Source organism: Arvicanthis niloticus, chromosome X, assembly GCF_011762505.2.
Source record: "Arvicanthis niloticus isolate mArvNil1 chromosome X, mArvNil1.pat.X, whole genome shotgun sequence".
Lineage (NCBI taxonomy): Eukaryota > Metazoa > Chordata > Mammalia > Rodentia > Muridae > Arvicanthis > Arvicanthis niloticus.
In genome coordinates this window covers 2,070,779-2,089,299 of record NC_047679.1, presented here as the reverse complement: position 1 = coordinate 2,089,299, position 18,521 = coordinate 2,070,779, and the positions used below count along the sequence as shown (strand labels likewise).

Here is an 18,521-nt window from a genome sequence, read left to right as displayed (position 1 = left end):
AGAGTAGAGGATTTGCCCAAGATCCCACAGCAGATGAATGAAAAGCCCAGGACTTGAATCTGAATACTCAAAATTCATTAGACATCTACATACCCTGCCTTGTTCCCCACTGATGTCTCAGAAAATTTAAATGAATTAAAGAAGTCTGTATACTAATATTCTCCGATTTGATACTGACAATATATTTTCTTGAAATCTCAAGACACCCTTAATTTCCAAGTGATACACGGTTCACTGAAATCTGAAGGGCTAAGCCAGAATTAGGAATCAACCAGTCATTTGACCTACAAGGAAGTGTATATCAAAAACAGAAGCCAAAAACTCCTTCCAATCTTCAGATTAACACAATGCATTACTCACAGGTGTGGCAATACAACTGTAAACAACACTCTGACAGACAGTCTAAAAGTACAGTGTACACATCTATGTACAATACCATACTCGGCTACATCACCTTGCTTTATATAAGGCAACTTATGATGTTTACAAAAATGACTAAAGTATCCTAATGACATATTTCTCAGAATTTACTTCATAAATCGTCAAATGTATGGGTGTGTATCATCTTGAAGCAGCAACAGCCCCTTTCAGGTAAAAAGGCTTATGGGAAGCAGAGCCAAAAGCCTCGAACACAGAACCTACACCAATTCTGAACATTTCTTACCCTGGCTAACTCTTATCCAGTCTCAAATAAAATACTGAAATGCTTCTTAACAGCCAGGTATGGTGCTCTGTGTTCTAGCTGAAACAGAAAGATCTCCAGTTTGATCCTAGCCAGGACTACACAGCAAGACCCCGCCTTAAGACAGAAAGTAATAATAATTGCTCCTCAACAATGAAAGGATTTAAATTTAAGTTATCTGAGGGGCATATGCTTGACTTTGCACACATTGCCTATTAGTGGTACTCATTCTCAGGAGCAAATTCACCTCTCAAAAGGGAGGGTTTATTGCCTCATTTTACTACAAGGAGAAGTAAATGTATGTGATAAGAAATACATCAGCCAAAAGTGCCTTCATTACCATCGTCTACCTAAAAGGCTTTTCTAAACAAATTAAAGCTGGGAAACTGAAAAGCATGTAGGAAAATATTTTGAAGAGAAGCATACCGTCTAATTAGTCCCATTTTCCTCCTTTGGAAATACTGTAATGAGTCAGCAGGTGCTTACCCACCAAAATTACATTTTATCACGAAGCTAGAAACTGTTTAGTATTTAAACAGAAGACTCAGGGACAGATAAGAACATGCAAACAGCATATATTAGGAAACTGCATATCCCACCTGACAGTTTATGCAGGAAAATCCTATAAGGTTGACATGAAATTACTGAGGCACCCAAAGACACAAATACCAGCTTTGTTTTGTTTTGTTTTGTTGTTTTGTTTTGTTTTGCTTTGCTTTAAAAAAAAAAAAAAAAACTCTTCTGAGGCTACCAGATAATCCCATTTCCTTTCTTCCCAGCATATGGGAACTCCAGGTTCACACTGCTGTCTGACAAGAAAAGGGAGGATTTGCAGTAAGAAGGAGAATGAATGAAACTTCATGGTTTACAACAGGGGCTAAGGTGAGGTGCTAGGGAGACAGCTGACCATTTTCAAAGTGCTGCTTTGCAAGCATGGGGACAGGAATTTAACCCCTAGAACCCTGTCCTTTTTTTAAGGTGTGAGAGTATGTGGAAATGGACAGATCCCTGGGGTTCACTGTCTAGTCAACTTAGCAAGCTCTAGGCCAGTAAGAGACTCTGTTTCCCACAGTTAAACACTGGGTGGAACCAGGGGAACCCTGGAAAAGAGAAGGAGGAAGGACTATAGGAGACAGAGGGGATGGGGACATCACGAGAACACAGTCAACAGAATCAACTAAGCAAGACTCATATAGGGGCTCACAGTGAAGCAGCAAATATGCAGCCTGTATGGGGATGAGCTAGGTCCTCTGCATAATACCTTATGGCTGTGTAACTTGGTGTTCCTGTGAAAGTGAGGAGTATCGAGTATCACTGACTCTTTTGTCTGAACCAGTGACCCTTTATCTCCTACTGAGTTGCCTCATCAAGCCTTAATATGTGGGTTTGTGCCTAGTCTTATTGTATCTTGTTAGGCCCTGTTTGGTGGAGGCTTGTTTATTTGAAACAAACTAAGAGCTGATCTGGGGAAGGGGGAAGGTGGGACAAGAGATTGGTTCCTTTAGAAACAATGTTTGTGTTAGTGTAAAATGCATCAGAAATATAATGAAATATAACTAATATTTATTTATGATGCTGGCATTGGGATTAAACTTTGAGACAAGGTTTTTTGTTTTTTTTTTAAACATGAGTCCTAGTAATCAGCTCAGGTCCTTATCTCAGCACGACCATTTAAAAACTGAGGTTATCTACCCTATAAACAGGTTCAGAATCCCAGTAATCATTTTATGCTGACATGTTAAAAACATAGCATTAAAATGAACATTTTTTTTTTTTTAGAATCAGGAGAGACTTTGGAGATCAGAATATAACTGCGTGTGAGAAATGGTAATACCAAAGCCCAGAGCAAGAAAAGTGACGCTCAGCCAACGGAGCCACTTAGGAACTGACTGGGAAGCATCCTGGCAGGCTCCTGACTTCTAGACCAGCTGTCCCCCGAATCCAACACCAGACAAATCTATGATCATCTCCTCCCCACCCCAAGATCCAAGTTCCCAGGAAAACATTTCTACAAACATATATGATCTTCCACTGATGCAAAACAAAACACCTTAGGAACTTATTCACCCTAATCACATAGATATCATGCTCTGTCACTTAAGAAAACACATGTGCAAACAAATACACACTGTGAGAGTTTTCTGGGGGAAAGAGAGCAGGAAGCCCTAGCTCTTTAATTCCTATGAACCTCCTTTGTCCTGGGTGTGGTATGTTTAAACATAGAAGACTATACCTGGTTTTCACAGGCAAAGAAACTTGTGTCAAGACGTAGACAACAGTCAAGTCTGAGACTATCATTTGCACTCCAATAGTGAAGTTATTTCTGCCATCATGAAAGGAAAGGACAACCAATAACCCTGTCTTGTGTGGATCCTGATATTAGGACACAAGCTGTTCCCTTGGTGTACACAGCAGTTAACCTTACACAGCTGATCCAGGGGTAGATAGCATCTGTCCCTTCTATCCTACACAAATCTGAAGCTTTGGCACTGGATGAAGTCACCAAACCTTTCCTCTAGAGCAAATTCATTAAGACTCCATTGTCTTCCTCTGCTCTTATTTTCCTGGACAAATAACTGCTAGGTTTTGGTTTTGTTGTTATTGCCAAATTATAATGCAAGAGCCTCCTGCACACACAGCTGGGCTGCTGGTAGACAAGCCAGCTCAATAGCCACAGATAACAGCATCAGAACTAAACCTATGCCCAGAAAACCATCACATGGATAATGCCACAGCACCAATGGAGGGGATGAAACATACTGCAAGCATCATTAATCAGAAATAGAAGTACAAAACATGCAAATCATCCTTAATGTTGCCTAATGTAGTGTTCAAATTATAGGAGTGATTGGCATGTACTCCATCTTAAGTGTGTATTTTTAAATCTCTATGTAAGAACCAACAGTATGTCCACTATGTTCCTCAGTATTAACAAAGGTGCCTTCGGGATCTACCACCTTCATCTAGTAAACTCATTCCTTGTCTCCTATATTTACCCTTAAGGAAGACTGTGGTAGATAAGAGACTACTAATGATACAACTAAATTGTTAATCTCTGGTAAAATTCAGTCCTGGTTCTCTCTGTGTGGACCAACAAATAGCTTTCCATTTTCTCATAGCTATTGCTAGAATATTGATTACTGCTGTGGGATAGCTATCTTAGAGGCATAACATGATCACTGCTACCATGCAGGAAGAGACTGTTGTGGTGACCGACAAAAGGGCTTGGCCTCAAACTCATGGCAATGAAACTAGTAGCATATAGTGATAGCCATATTTATGGTTATGACAAATGAATAACCTGACCCTCCACTAAGACTCCTTTCAACACTCCATCCTACCCACACTAGCTTGTATCTGATCTTGGGGTATATATGAATATGTAAGGGGGGTGTAGAAGGTTAACTGAGGGTGGGACAACACTAACAGATGTGTGTGTGTGTGTGTGTGTGTGTGTGTGTGTGTGTGTGTGTGTGTGTGTGTTTGACTGGTTACCTATGAAGTAACTGCCATTATTTTTTTCAGCCTCATAAAACACATTCTATTGATGCCCTTTCTGTGGTGAACAAACATTTCCTTATATATCCCCACCTCTAGGAAACATAAGGCACCAATTACAAAAAAATGATGTAAAGATAAAAACTATACAAACACAATCATCTTTGTACTGTACATATATATATGTGCACCTACAGACCACACAAGTAAGTGTCAATGGGTACATATACACCATGTATGCATGTCAACAAATATAACTTAAAAAGAGTTTTTATTATGTAACCTGTTAAAGTGCTCTTTCAGAAAAATAAAACGTGAGTATCCACAAATACTATGTCAATTAATACCCTATTTTCCAGTCTATAAAAACTACTTTGATTTATCAACTAAAATATTGATCTTTCAGCTGAATTGTTGTGATTCTCTAAATTGGCGTGGGGAGACATAAAATTCTGTAAATTTTTGTTCTCTGGAAAAATAAAATTAAAAGCATAAAACATGAAAAAATTACGAAGGTTGGGATGCAGTTCATTTAATAGACTGCTTGCCTAATTTGCATGCACAAAGCCCTGGGTTAGATATACAGCACATATAAACTAACCATAATGATGCCTGCTTACAATAGCAGCACTCAGGAGGTTGGCACAGGAAAGAATGAGTTCAAAGTCATCATAAGCTACATAGCAAAGTCTGAGGCCAGCTGAGAACTGAGATCCTGTCTTGAAAGCAAAACTTATTTTGTTAATGTAAGTTATAATTCTTTTTTTCTTTTTTTGGTATGTGTGACAAAGTCTCACTATAACTTAAACTGGACTTATCACTCTCCTGCCTCCACCTCCAGAATTCTAGGATTACCCAGTCATACCCTCATGCCATGATTAAAATTCCACATGCATCCACAAGCAACACAGTCTGTGATTTGGGTAGAATTTATAGGTTGTGGATTATTTTGGCTCCTGCTGTGCCAATGGTGAGTAGTGGAGTCACTACCTACTGCCAAAAAGGCTAATAGCCCTCCTTCTATGTGCCTCTCGTTCTTTTATGACTTTTGATGATGTCCATCTACATCTCTACAATTTGTAGAAATGGGTGTGGATGATATAAATGTTATACATGAGTTTTGTTTTCATTTTTCTGAGACAGTATTTCTCTATGTAGCCTAGGCTGACCACAAAACCATGTCTACCAACCTATTGTTTGAATTATTGTCATGTACCACCATACCCAGTCTTTTATCTGTAATACAGGTTGAATCAACAGCATTCTCACATGCAAGGTAGTCCTGTACTATTGAGCTATATCCCAGTCCAGTATCTGCTTTCTTAAACTACTTCCAATAATTCTACTGCCGTATAAAGATGGCTACAGAAGCCAACTCCTAGAAGAAACTATCCAGGGGTAGTTTAATTTCTGCAAGACTAGAGTCACTTCATGTATACTTTAGCATATTATGCTTGTATTGTAGATCTATGCAGACTTATCCTAGTCCTCAAAAAGATTCTTGAATGGGGATCAGGCAAATCAGGAACATTCATGTTTCAACAGTTTCTAAAGTCTAGAAAACACACGAAAGTTTAAGATCAGTAAACCAAACCACTAACATCAGCAGATATTTTCATACAGGTAAACCTTTCTCTGACATTCTCCTAGGAGATGACTTTTAAATCAAATTCAAGAAAACCAATCAATGGCCAGTATTAGAGGGCACTCCACCACAGCAAAGTTCTCTTCCCTCTGGGCTGCCCACTAGCTTCCAGAATGTAGAGGCAAGAAGAAAACTGCTGCTCCTTTATGCCGTATTAAGGAACTCCTTCCCCATACCATAGTATTAATGGTACTTCCACTTCATCCCAGGACATTAAGGCCAAAAGGTATGTTTTTATATATGTTTCACATCAAAAGATAAGAATTTGAAAGTAAGGCCAACCATAACGCCATCTTGAGCTCCCCTTAGGCACAATTAAACCCATAGGCCAGGTCACCCACCATGCTAGCAAAATAGTGAAGTAAAACATTTGGCCCCAGCCTGGTCTAATCTCTTAGTCTTACTCCTGAGATTGATTACAGCTTTCTTGCAACAGGATTGCCGACCCCTTCATCGGGAGAGTCAATCTATTTTCCCACTTTTATCAGCACTACCTTTGGCTAACAGACTTCATTCAGACAGCAGTAATCTCTTTCAAGTCTAGATTTCATGTCCAAAAAAGTCTTGTATGTCTTAGTATGATCTTAAAACCTTGAGTGTGAACAAGCTTGACCTACCTGGTAGACTGGAAAGCATGTAGAACAAGTAGTTGGGGCAAGAACAGCCATCTTCCAAACCACTCAAGTCACAAATGAAGATCAAAAGATAGACCCAGCTCCAACACCCCCCCCCCAGCCTCTGCAGCCTGCTCAAATTGCCCACTCCTAAAATCAAGATCTAATTAAGTGATTTAAAATCCCTAACTAAACTAAGTAGTTTGATGGTCTGTTAAGCAGTAAAATCTAACTCTGATCATAAAAAAATGGAATCGTCATCAAAATATGAATTAGGCCTTCAATAATTCAGGGACTGACCAGATGGTTACTGGGGATTAACACAGAACAGTTTGCAATTCCAGTCATTTCCTCTAACTACACAAATAGTTAGTAGTAACAAGATCTACTTAGGAGGACTAAATGGTCCAAAAAGACCATATTACAGTGGTGTGGCATTACACATTTATAATTATAGCACTTGAGAGAGGCAGAAAGATGATGAGTTCAAGGCCAGGATGAGCTACATTCTAGGTGAGACCTTCACTTCAAAAAGAGGCCCCATGTGAGGAGGTTTTAAAAAGCCAAACACAAGTTTGACAAGGACACTGGTACTTTTTAGAATATTTTCCTAGCGAACAATCTGGATTCCTTCCCTAGCAGAAGGAAAGGAAGACAAAGTAGAAGAAAGAGTGAGAACAAAAACAGAGATGCAGAGCAAAGATACAAGAAAGAACTCAAGGAATGTTCTAGGAATGGCAAACGGTTTAGAACAGATGGGGTATAAAGAGGAGATGGCAGATGATGGAGCAGGAAACCAGATGGAAGGCAAATCCTGAAGGGCCATACATCTTGCTGTGGAATTTGAGTCCCTCTTTAAGACTTGAGTGCTACAAATTGTCCTAAAGGAATAACTGGAATAATTAGACCTGTTTTAAGAAAACTGATGACAAGTAGAAGATGGATTAAAGGACAGAGTCCAATTTGGGTAGGGGGCAGCTAGAAAGCAGTTACTACATTCAAAAAGGGTCAGTGAGCAAGGGTAAGAAGATGTTTTTATAAGATGCTTGAGAGATGAGCAAAGTTTGAGACTTGACAACTAAGTATGGGCTGGGAAGGTGAAGAAAGGTGTGTGGGAAGATAAGGAACAATGGCAAGTCTCTACTTTGGAACCATAGAAGCATGGTAAGCACATTAATTAAGGAAGAACAGAAGAGTAGACTAAAGGGAATGCCCATGTTTCTTTCCTAACAAAGGACTTGTATGTGGCACATCCCAGAGAAACAGACAAGAGGTCATTAATGAATGATCCACATCCAGTCCTGGAGTAGGGAAACAGATAGTAGGGCATCTTTTGGTTATGTTGCATTATTGAATTTTACTGTTTTGTTTTTTTTTTAAAGACAGGGTCTCAGCCAGGTAGAGGTGTCACATTGCCTTTAATCCCAACACTCTCGGGAGGGAAAAAAGCAGGTGGATCTCTAAGTTTGAGGCCAGCCTGGTCTACAGTGAGTGATAGGGTCTCATTATACAGCTCAGGCTGGCCTGAAACTTCTGATTTGCCTGCCTTGACCTCTTTAGTGTTAGAATTTGGGGGGTTATCTTAAGAACATTGGAAAAAGGGACAGTTTAAAATATGAGTGAAAGTGTGAATGCAGAATATTCAGGGAAAGATAAAGAGCCAGGAAACAAAATCCTAAAGGATGGCAAAATCCTGGGGTAGGAGGGCCAATTAAAATCTCAAGGGCTAAAGAAAAGTAACTCTAAATGTCAGTGATGGTGACTGGAAACAGAAGGAAGCCTTGAGGCATCTACTTTGCTCATTTTCTTCTGTAGCTGTCAGTCATCCCCATGGGTTGCTCCCACTCTAACCAGGACCTGAATATATCAATGGCAGTAATGCAGACTACATGAGTAACAGTGTTTATGTCCAGGCAGAATATTGGTCATTTTAAATAGTTTTACTTTGATTTTTGAGATAGAGCCTCACACATTAGACCAGGCTGGCCTCAACCTTGGGCTAACCCTCCTGTGTGTTCCTCACGAGCACTGAGATTAGAAATACACTCAAAAGACCAAGGAAGGGAGTGGGGCACATACAACTTTTAAAAACACTTTTATGCACCTACTACAGAAATGGCTATCAGCTTTGATATTTGTGGCACATACTTAAAATGTGCTTGTATAAGTTCAACAGCCCCAATCTATGGATGCTACAATATCTGAATGCTACAAACTCTGAAAAGTTTCATGCCTGACCTCACATCATGACACAGTCAAAACAAAGACAAAGTAAAAAAAAATATTTAAAATCACAACCAAGCAGTATGGATAATTTATATAAATATAAATGAGGTCCATGCTTAAACTCGGGTCCCCTTAGGTAGGGACAAATATTCTAAAACCTAAAATATCCAATGTACTTCTGGACTCAAGCATCTCAGATAAAGATCTACTTAACTCTGTAGCTAGCCTAAGACATCTATCGAATAAATTATCTTCATGTGCCCTTTGCAATTAAAAAAGAACTTACAAATAAAAAGCCCTGGGTGTTTTAGGGCCAATAGCCTGACCCTGATGGGACCAATTCAAAACAAATCCAAACAAATAAGCAAATAAACAAAACCAGACTTAGGGGGTGCAGCCTCTGTGTGGCAGGGACTAGTAATGGGGGCACACTCTGCTGGAACAAACTTGTCACTTCTGAGGATTATCACCTGTTCATCCAAAAACTCCACTCGAGGGATCTCAATGCTAAACAAAGAATTCCTCTTGATGATCTGCCAGCTGACATCCAGAGCCTCCTACCACAGGTGGTCATAGCTAATGAAATCCTTTAAAAGCAATACAAGTCCATCATGGTGACGCTTGCTTGTAAACCTAGCATTCAGGAAACTCGGGCAGAAGAATCAACTCAAGTTAAAAGCCAGCTCTGGACTATACTGTCAGTCTTTGTTTCAAAAAATAAAATTTAAAAATAAAATACTCTGAAGTAGGCAAAGATTTTCTAGGTAGAACAAAAAGGCAATAGCCATAAAAGAAAAAAAAAGGAAAAAAAGCAAGTGGACTGTATTAAAAATATCAAAAGACATGGTAAGAATGAAAAGGCAAACCACAGGTTGGAAGAAAAGAGGTGGGTTGTTTTTGGTTTTGGTTTTCGTTTTGGTTTTATGTCTAAAACAGGGTATCACTAGTGGCTCAGGCTGTACTTGAACTAACAATATTTCAACCACCATCTCCTGAGTGATAGAATTGCAGGTGACTACAAGCAAACTTAGAAATACTGATGCATATACACCTGGCAAAGGACTCACGTGAAGAATAGGATATTTCTACTGATAAAATGGGGAGGGGGAGTCAAAAGTGAGTAAAGAGTTGGGCACGGTGCTTCATGCCTTTAATTTCAGCACTTGAGAGCCTGGGACAAGAAAATCACCAGTTGAACAGTTGGTGGCCAACCTGAGCTATATACCAAGTGCAGGGCCAGCCGGAGCTACTGCCTTAAAAACAAACAAAAGAAAAGAGCAGAAGATTTAAACAGGCACTCAGGATACACAAATGTCAGTGGTATCTATAGCATTCAGAATGACTACTCAAAAAGAATGGATTTTAAACTCACAAGGATCACCTCACAGTAATTAGAATGGGTACTATTGAGGTGGCGGAGAGAAATTAACACGTTTTGATCAGGCTGTAGAGAAATCAGAACCTTCATGCTACTGTTAGCTGTGTAAATGATCTAAAACACTACACAACGTGTATAGTAGTTCCTTAAAACAATAAAAATACATTCTTCCAGATACTCTACTTTGTCTCTCTCTGTTTCTCTGTTTCTCTGTTTCTCTGTTTCTGTCTCTGTCTCTCCCTCTCTGTCTGTGTGTGTGTGAGTGTGTGTGTGTGTGTGTGTGTGTGTGTGTGCATGTGTGTATTGAAAGAACTGAAAATAGATTCTTTTCTGAAAATAGATTCTTAAGGAGGTTTTTTGTGTACAGTAGCACTATTCACAACAGCCAAAAGGTGGCACTAGTCAAAAGACTGTGGAAAAGTAAATGGATAGTATTTCACATACACACACAGTGTATAAGAATTCCAATGTGGGCATACCTTGAAACAGTATTCTAACTGAAATAAGATGACAACAACCCAGAGAACTTTAAGATTCTACTCACGAAGCACCTACAGTGCTAAATTCATAGAGAGAAACTAGCAGGTTAGTTGCCATATTAGCAAGGGGGAATAAGGCATTGTATTTTATCAGAACTTTGGTTTTTTTTTTTTTTAAGATTTCTTGTGAATAGTAGAAATACTTACGTAACAATGGAAACAAACCTAATATTACTAACTATATATTGGAAAATAGGTTAAATAATAATTCACATGTATGTATCGCCCCACACACAGCTACTACTTTTATTATATTTAAATACCACAATGTAACTGAATACTGATATAACAAACACCACACCACCCATAAACATTCTGGTTGATTCTTCTTTTCTAAAACAGGGCATTACAGATGACCTTGACCACTATGTATGTATATTTTTAACCACAATTTTAAAGTATGTGTTTTTCAACCTACAAAAATACAACTGTGCCCTTATCAAAAATAAGTAAAATTCAAATAAAAATTATGCAAGACTATAGTTTCCCGTTTGGGAAGTCAAGGATTGTTTTAGCTCAGGCATTATAGAATAGTCTTAGCAACAGAGAATACAGAGAGAGCATGTCTTTAAAAAAGTATCACTTAAAATGTAGAAAGCAACCGGAATTTTTACACGCCACTAGTAGAATTTCAGTTGATACAACTACCTTGGAAAACTGTTGGCAACATCTTCTAAAGCTCAATGCTATTAGTACCAGACTCTTTTCTATGTTTATGTTGGGAGAACTGGGTAGAAATGTGCACCAAAGGAAACAAGCAAGAATGTTCAAAGATGCTTTATTCATTTTAGCCAAAACCTGGATACTACCCAAAGATGTAACAGGAAACAAATAAATTATCACTCAATTTATTCAAGGGATCCACTAATCGCATAACCTGTGAAAGAAGACATACACCAGAGAGTTCCTATTGTGTGGTATTATTTATATGGATCTTTTAACCAGATCAAAACAGTGAATTGAGTTTTATTGTTGTTTTAATGGCAATTTAGTTTACCTTCATGATGGAGTCAAGATGAATAGTGAATAGATCTGTCGCAAACTCTTCTGAAGTGCTGGAAATGTACTAGGCTTCATCTGTCACGGGCTGCATAGTCACAGAAAACATTAAATGAGCAGTACACTTAGGACTAATGCCCTTTGTTCTTTTACTACATGTTTGCTATATACCTCAAAGGTAAATTATGTGTGAAACATCTCAGGTCTTTTAATTGGGAATTTCTGATTCAAAAGTCAACCAATTGCAACTTTAATCTTTTTCCTTTTCTAGGTTTGGACCTGCTGCTTTGTTTTGTTTTGTTTTGTTTTGTTTTGTTTTGTTTTGAGACAGGGTTTCAGTACATATCACAGATTTCACCTGCTACTGTTTCCTGAGAGCTAGGATTAAAATCATACACCACCATGACAGTCATGGCCTTTTTAATTTTCAAAAACATTACAGGATTTTATTTTAGGTTCCTGTTGGCTCATGCCCAGCTTCGCCCAATGAGAAAAACATAATGTCAAAAAATCACAATGTAGGACTGGAGATGGTCGGGGTTAGAACACTTACCTGGTATGTATTCAAGGCCTTGGGTTCCATTCCTAGCAGCACCTCATCCCCCAAAAGTGTGTGTGTGTGTGTGTGTGTGTGTGTGTGTGTGTGTGTGTGTGTGCGTGCATGCATGTGGGGGGTAGCGGGATCATAAGGTGTTATCAGACTTTGGGGGGATTCATACCTATGCCAAGTCAGGTCCTGCCACCTACCCTCAAAAGCCAGTTAAAAGAGCCAAATTAAAAGTGGAAAACAGAAAGGGGAAATGGATCCAATGTAGCCACAATGGGAATAGGGACAAAGAGACTCAGTACCCCCAAGCCAGTCAAAGTCCTAATGTGAAATCAAAGTTTAAATATAGGCCCAAGGATTTACATATCTAAGCAGTCCTGGTTAAGGTATGGTCCTATTTACCAATGATCCATCATGATCCTGACTAAAAGGTGCTCTGACAAGTAGCTGTAACTGTGTGAAATCTTTTTCACAGAGACTATCTCCCCCTCTGGCTGATGGCTTTTTCTTCTCCCACCATGAAATTCCTGGGGAAGTTTCCATTTCTTCAGTGTCCATTCTTTCAATAGTTTCACAATCAGATTGAGACCCACATTGTCTCTCTAGAATATCTTCAATTCTGCCAGTCATGTTCCAGTGTTATCATACTCCAGTATTTGATAGATGTATGGCATCCTTCCCATACCTATCCTTTCTACCCGCCATCTACTCATCTAAGAAGAGAAACCTTCATTCTTTTTTTAAAGGGATATTTTATTGCCTGACTGTAAACAGTCAGTTAACACAGGAAACAACAGCTCTTCCTTCAGAAAAGAAAAAAAAAATGGTAATGTCTTCTCCATCTCCCCTGGCTCCTGCCATTAATACTGATGTGCATATTAAAGAGCTTCATATGAAAAATCTTACACTATAATAATAATCAGAGTCAAATCCTTCCGCTGTTACAATTTTGCAAACTTGATTGCCTTTGCATTGCATATAACATGCCTGTATTTTAGTCAAAGGGGTGAATTGCTGGGCTGGAAACGCAGCCTGGTAATAATTGCAAAGCAATGAGAAGGTTCTAAACACAGAGAAGCTAGTGTTAAAGAAACTACTTAGGCTGGGCTAACTGGTAGAGTGTTTACCTAACATGTACAATGCCCCAGCATAAAGCAGGAGAGGTTGCACACACCTATAATGTCAGCACTTGGGAGGCAGAGGCAGGGAATGGGTATAGTACAAGGAAGCATCGTGACACAGCCGTATTCTGATCAATGTGATATAGAATTAACAGCAGCAGTTTTTATATTGGTTCAACAAGACAAGTCAGAAGTGTAAATTTTTTAAAAAATTGGAGCAGCTGGCAGATAAACGTTTTAAAAAGAAATGATCAGACCACTCCTTAAAATATATCATGTGGACACAATGGAAAAACAACACTTATCTTTTACAGTAAACTGGGATAATCTGGCATGCTGCATATTTTTATTTAAATGCACTATCTGAAATAGATAATTAGTCTTACTTTCTCCTCTGAAAGCACCTTGAAATATGTTTCACTTCAAAAAAAAGTATAGAAATGCCAAAATATTTAGCATAAAAGCAAATGGGTTAGCACTATTGGAATGAAATAATCATAAAGCCAGATCGATGGATTAATCGTCCTACATACCTGTGGTTTCTTGGATTCCTGTGTTTGCTTACTCATATACATTCAATTCTTATTTTTCAGAAACCACTTCTGGAAGCTTTTGGCTTCAACACTGCCACCTGTAGACATAAAAGAGAAATAAATCCTGTATTATTCATCAGCAATGGATTTTTCCTGGGCATCTAACAGAGAAAACGGGAGGGAACATGAAAAAATAAATACTTGCTTCAAAAGACCAAAGTGTTCTTTCTCTCAATGCAACATACCTAAGCCATTTCTGTCCACAATGGTTTGATAAAGTAGTTGCTTAGAAACCGAAACGTACCTAAATCCCGGGTCATCAACCAAATGGCCTTATCCTCAGTTCATTAAAAAGAGAGAGAGAGAGCATTCAGGAAGGTTGAGAAGGAAAATGATCAAATATTTGAGACCATCTTGGGTTACTTATCGGGTTCCAGGCTAGCCTAGGAAGAAACAAAAAAAGAGGGAGAGTAGGAAGAAGATGGGGTTGAAATGGAGAGAGCAAGGGAGGGGAAGAAGAATAAGGAGAGAGAGAGAGAGAGAGAGAGAGAGAGAGAGAGAGAGAGAGAGAATATGCCACCATAACTTAACAGTCATTTCAAGACCTACCTTTTAAAAATCACAAAACAACTTGTCCAGCATGATAATCTGAGAATAAAGAATTCCATAAATTAACCAAATAAAAAGAGATAACAGACCCATGATAGGGTTGTTTTATCAAAAGGTCATAAGATCCTATTTAGAAATTATAATTCCAGTCTGAACATAGCTTAGTTCAATCAAAAGCAATTTTTGGTGGGTTGTCTGTATCATAGTGCTCTGCCCCTGGTTTGAATACAAATCCTAAAAGATCTTCTCTACATCCTATTGATTAAAATACAGGTAGATCCCTTCTTTTTTTTTTCCTTAAAAAAAGTCACAGAAAGAACAGGGGAAATATACATAAGCAATTACCAGAGTCCAAGGGGCCCGTACGATAAAAGAAAGGTTTGTGTGTCGGAAAGAAAGATAAAGACAAACCTTGAAATTCTGGAGTTAATTGAATTCGCTGCGTTGCACAACTAGACCTCATCTCATCTCATCTGATCGCCACAGTCTTCCCAGGACAAGTGGCCACCTCCTCCCTGGCTCCAAAGCATTAAACCAAAGACACTAGAAGCACTTCCCGCGCCCACCGCTTGTAGACAGCATGAGACCCTACCAAACCAGCCTGGCTCACTACCCCGCAGAGCCCATGCTTTTTTACCTAAATGCATCCCACTTACCCATAATTTACTTTAAAGCCTGAAAGCTTGTTTTGTTTTAAGGAACTATGCAAATCCTGGAAAACCAAGTCTCCTAGAGACACTCGCCTCCTCCTTTGTAGGACGTATACACACACACACACACACACACACACACACACACACGCACTCACACACGACCAAAAACCTTCTCCCCTTCCTTCCCAATCCCGGACGTGCACTGAGCCATCCCAAAGAAGGTCTTTAAGTACCCACCAATAACGTGACTCCAAGAAGCCCTCGTGCAAACGTGCACAAGCGCGCCCAAGGCTTGTGTGCACAGCCAGCCCGCGGAGAGAAGTTCTGCACACCCACCGTCCCAGCCCCCACCCCAGCTCGGACAGCAAGAGGGAGCCCCCGGGTGTGGCATGGCGCTGGCAGACAATACTCCAGCAACTCTAGCCTTTCCCCCACTCCCTAGCCAATCATGCCAATAGTTTCTCCGCACCCAGTCCCTCTGGTTCCTGCTGGCCAGGAGCAGGGGCGTCCGAGTGACTGCTGGGTGGGGATCAGGAAGATTGGGGCGACAGGCAACTACCACAAAGATCGCTAGTGGGTAAAAGGTTCACAGTCTCCAGAAGCCGCGTGGGTGCTCAGTCCCGCGGTGAGGACAACCCCAAGAGACCAGAAGGAGTGAATCCTACAGGAGGTAGTCCTCCGGCACCTCTCCCCTACCTACAGCCTCCCGCGCCTCTCCTGCCAAGGAGGAACAGGCTCCTTTGGCAATGGGATCTGGCCAGCCCTTAACCCTGTTGGCCATAGCAGCCCTGCTTCCCAGGCTGCGGCGACCCCAGAAGCGGGCAAGGCGCCACTGTTACTAGGCGGGGGAGAGGGGACCTACCTGAACGCAGTGTGCGCCCTCCGGTGCGCTGTCTCCTGCAGCTGGATAATGCAATGACGGGCGGGCTACGGGACCCCTCACGCCGCCTCGCTTCCTCAGAGAGTGGGTAGAGCTTCCCTAGAGCTAGAGGACCGGTCCTTCACCTAGCTCTCACACGCAGCTTCTGTTCTTGGGTCCCGCGACTCGCCCAACTGGAGCCTTCATCCCCGCCCCTTTCCCGCCACCCGCGCAGCACAGCTCTGCGCTCCGCCCCCGGCCGCCCGCCCATAGCTGCGGGGGCTGGCCCCCAGCTGCTTAGCCTGAGCCTCGTGGTGCAGTTCCAGGGTCCTAGGCTCCAGGGAAGACTCGGGGCGGCCCTGGGATCGCCCGAACCCCCACCCTCCTAACCTTCCAGTACCCATCGGGCAGCCTAGGCTGTGGGCACTGCATGCTCTGCCCTGTTCTTCCGCAATCTCTTCACTCGCAGCCGGGCACCTTCCACCGCTGAGGGTTACTGCCTCGCGCTTTGTGGGAAGCTGGACACGAGCGGAGAGTGGCGCGCGGGTGTGTGTGGGGGGTGGGGGGGTGGAGATCAAGTAAAGCGGAGTAGAATGAGCCTGTGAGAGGAGCCAAAGAAATAACCCTGTCAACTGCCAGGGGATGTATGCAAGTTGCAGCCTGCATCCTGTTTCTGTTACATTAACTACCTGGATATGAAGCTGTCCTCCTTACAGCCCCAGTAATGTTCAGAGGGATCAATCTAAAGATTTCCATACTAATTGGTTTGGGGTTCCCTCCATATTCCCCCCTCTTTGTGTGTGTGTGTGTGTGTGTGTGTGTGTGTGTGTGTGTACACGTGCACGTGCGATGGTAGAAGACAACAGGCTCCTTTTTTAAAAGTTGCATTTCTTATAGGTATTACATATCCCACGTTTCTTATTAAAAAACAAAATATAAATAACAGAACAACTATGTTTTACAGAAACAGAACTAATGCATATGTGTTATTTAAACCCACTATAATTATATTAATTGGTTTGATTTAAAGTATATGTTTGAAGTATTTTCTTAAACAGTCTCAGAATTTTGAGATTAGATTTCATCTTTAGTTCTAAAATGTCTGTTTCCTGGAAATTACTAAATGTAGTTATATAGGAAAATGAGTCCTTTTTCTTCCAGGTTAATTGTATGTTTAGATCTGGCAAAGCATGGATTGTTTTTAAAGCCAAAAAAACACTAAGACTCCTACTAATTTTCTCATGCTGGAATAGCTGACCTGGTAGCTTTTCCTTTAATTCTTGCTCCTTCAGACAAACGTCCTTTCTTTTTTTCTCTTGTGTCCCCTCCCCCCAAAAAATTTTCCTCAAACACAACATGGTTTTTGAGCATTTGTGTTCTTAAACAAGATGGGAAAACTCATGATCATTCACTAATAACATCCATCTGAATTTCATGTTGCTGAATTTCCAACCCGACTTTCCTCATTCATTTAACCTAATTCTTGGGGATGAAGGGTTTTCTGTTCTAATTGTTTTGAGACAGGATTTGACTGTATAGCCCATCCTGGCTTTGAACTCTGGGTTCTCCTGCTCCTGAGAGAACCAAGAATTGGTTTGTTTTTTTGTTTTTGTTTTTGCTTTTGCTTTTGCTTTTTTAAGTTTCCTCCTTATAAGAATGAAGTGCACACTTTTAAATTAACACTGTGAACCCCAATTAAATTCATTAAATTGATGAATGAAACATATATTATTACTATACATGTTTCTGGACAACTCGGGACCATGTGAGTGATTAATGGTCCTAAGGAAGAGATGCTGAAGTGAAGAACACAGTCTTTAGGAAAACTGATGCTCCCCTTTTTGTGGAAAGCATGACAAATGCCAGTGATTATGCAAACAGCGACTGTTGCCTCTTCCCTCTTCTCTCTTCCAGTTTGAGCTAGGCCTGCGTTTATCTCTTTTGATCATCATAATAAAAATAAAGTAATTCGGCATTCTAGTGACATTGCTTAGTAAATTAGCAATTTGAAACGGCTTTTATTACCTAATTAATCCAAGTAAAATGCCTCTGATAAATTCAGTTTTGTTCTAACATTTATTTCTGCCTCCAAAGAAACACTTGTAAGAAATAAAAGCAGCTAAGATAAAACTAATAGCAACTGCAAGTCAAATTCTTTGGTTGGATGTGGGTTGCTGAAAAATTAATGTTAAGTGACCTTTGGATCTTAAGATACATATCAGATACTGGCTCTCAATTGCTCATTGGCTGCTTCTATAATGAGTTGCAGTGTGGCCCTGTCTATTCTCCAGAAATGCATTTCACTTCTTTCTGTCTACCTTATTATATATTTGTCTACACTCTTTCCATTGAATCTCCAAGAATTACCCCCTGATCTGTATAGCTCACTTGACAATTATCTTTGTCTTTTAAGTTTTAGTTCTTTGGTTTAAAAAAAAATCAGCATGATTAAGCAGGTAAATCGGGAAAGAGTACTTCAAGCATAGTTCTAAGAGGTAACAGTTGAATTTCTCAAAACCAGGAGGGCGTGACCATTTGAATTAAAGGAAACAAGGTAAAAAAAAAAAAAATACAGCAGCAAATCCCTTGTGTTCTGGCCAAAATCAAGCTAAGACCTT

General features: G+C 40.3%; 1 long non-coding RNA gene across 1 annotated transcript in view; it reads right to left on the bottom strand.

Moving 5' to 3' along the window:
- LOC117695457 (uncharacterized) overlaps positions 1–16,081 on the bottom strand; it is an 82,704-nt gene extending 66,623 nt beyond the window's left edge. Inside the window, exons 1-3 of the long non-coding RNA XR_004604608.2 lie at positions 15,907–16,081; positions 13,783–14,430; positions 11,580–11,669 (exon numbers count right to left, since the gene is read on the bottom strand). This is a non-coding gene — a long non-coding RNA (uncharacterized LOC117695457). The remainder of the gene's footprint in view (positions 1–11,579; positions 11,670–13,782; positions 14,431–15,906) is intronic.
- Positions 16,082–18,521: the final 2,440 nt, after the last annotated feature.